This window comes from Furipterus horrens, unplaced genomic scaffold, assembly GCF_987537825.1.
Source record: "Furipterus horrens unplaced genomic scaffold, mFurHor1.1.pri manual_scaffold_3, whole genome shotgun sequence".
Taxonomy (NCBI): Eukaryota; Metazoa; Chordata; class Mammalia; order Chiroptera; family Furipteridae; genus Furipterus; species Furipterus horrens.
Window position 1 is genome coordinate 15,278,633 of NW_028327173.1, and position 1,430 is coordinate 15,280,062.

Here is a 1,430-nt window from a genome sequence, read left to right on the forward strand (position 1 = left end):
CATACATATACAGTTAACTTAATATCTAATAAACTTTTTTGAATGGGAAAATTAATACTTTAATTCTTTATAAATAGTCTTCCATTTCCATACGATGAACTCTAAACGAAAACCACTTAATGCCCATTAACTTTTTAATATTGTGAAATCAACCAGGATCTCAACAGGTTTTCTGATCTCTGTCCTTTTTTGGCTGTTTTATATACATTTCATGTAACCATTTTGCAAGAGATGAGTCTCTGTCTTTTTTAAAAATTCCTTTTAATAAGTTTGTCTACATATTTTCTTCTTTGAAATTGAGTTATTACTTATACTTAACTATAATAGTATGATATAGCCATGCTTTCTTCAGAAATCATGACCTCTTGGGCATCAAATTATTTAGATACTTGTGAGGAAAGAAAATGAGGCTTTAGGTTAGGAAAAAACATTTGGAAGGATAAGAAAAGTATAACAATAAGGATAGTGGATAGAACCTGTGATGCATTGACTCTTAATATTCTAGGTTCTTTCAACATACCCACCATTTATTCATGAAGCCAGAAATAAATCCTTTTAAAAAGTATACTAGTTCAAGGGGCAGAAATGGTGAGATCAGTTCCTTTGGAGAGCTGAAAATCAGGTAGAAAGCAGACAAGTCCTTTGACAGTCTCCTTTAAAATGTTATTTACTAAAACCTATCAAAAACTAAAAACAAAAAATGTTACTGGGAACTTGCAAGTTCAACATAGAGGTTGACATAGAACATTGTGACTTATATATAGGATGTTTCCATCAAAAATCCTGGGAGATTGAAGTCAGGCGCGGCACTTTCATTCATTCATTCATTCATTCATTCATTTTTGTTTCCCTTTCACATTAATTCCATCTTTTAAAAATGCTGCGATACATAACTTGGGGCCGAGCTCTACCCACCAGGTTGCAATGATGCCCTCGGGGAGGCAAAAATGGGGTAGGCGTTATCGGTCCCATTTTACAAGTGGGCAGCCTTCACTGAAGAAGGCCAAACAACAGTCCTGAATACGCAGATGATGCTGAGGCCAGGAAAGATCAGGAACCCCGATACCAGAATCTAGTCTGATGTGGACCGTGCGGGAAGAAGGCAAGGTTCTGCCCGCCGGTAGCTGTGCTTCCTGCACCTGCTAGGGTAACTGATCAGGAGCCTCCCGAAACCACTGGGGCATCGGCGAGCGGTAGCCCTGCCCTGCAGGTTCTCCAGGCTCCATGATAGACTCCATGGGCTGGGGACAGGGCTGCACACAGCCTGCATGGAGATGGGCACATGGGCACATCTGGCTCTGTCCCTAACCAGGAGGCCGCAGGGTTGGATGGGAACTTCTGGGGCTGCTGGGGCTGGGAGTACCTCCGCCCCGCTCCCCGCTCGCTTTGGTGTCGTGATTTTCCGTGGGAGCTGCTGCATGGGTGGCAAT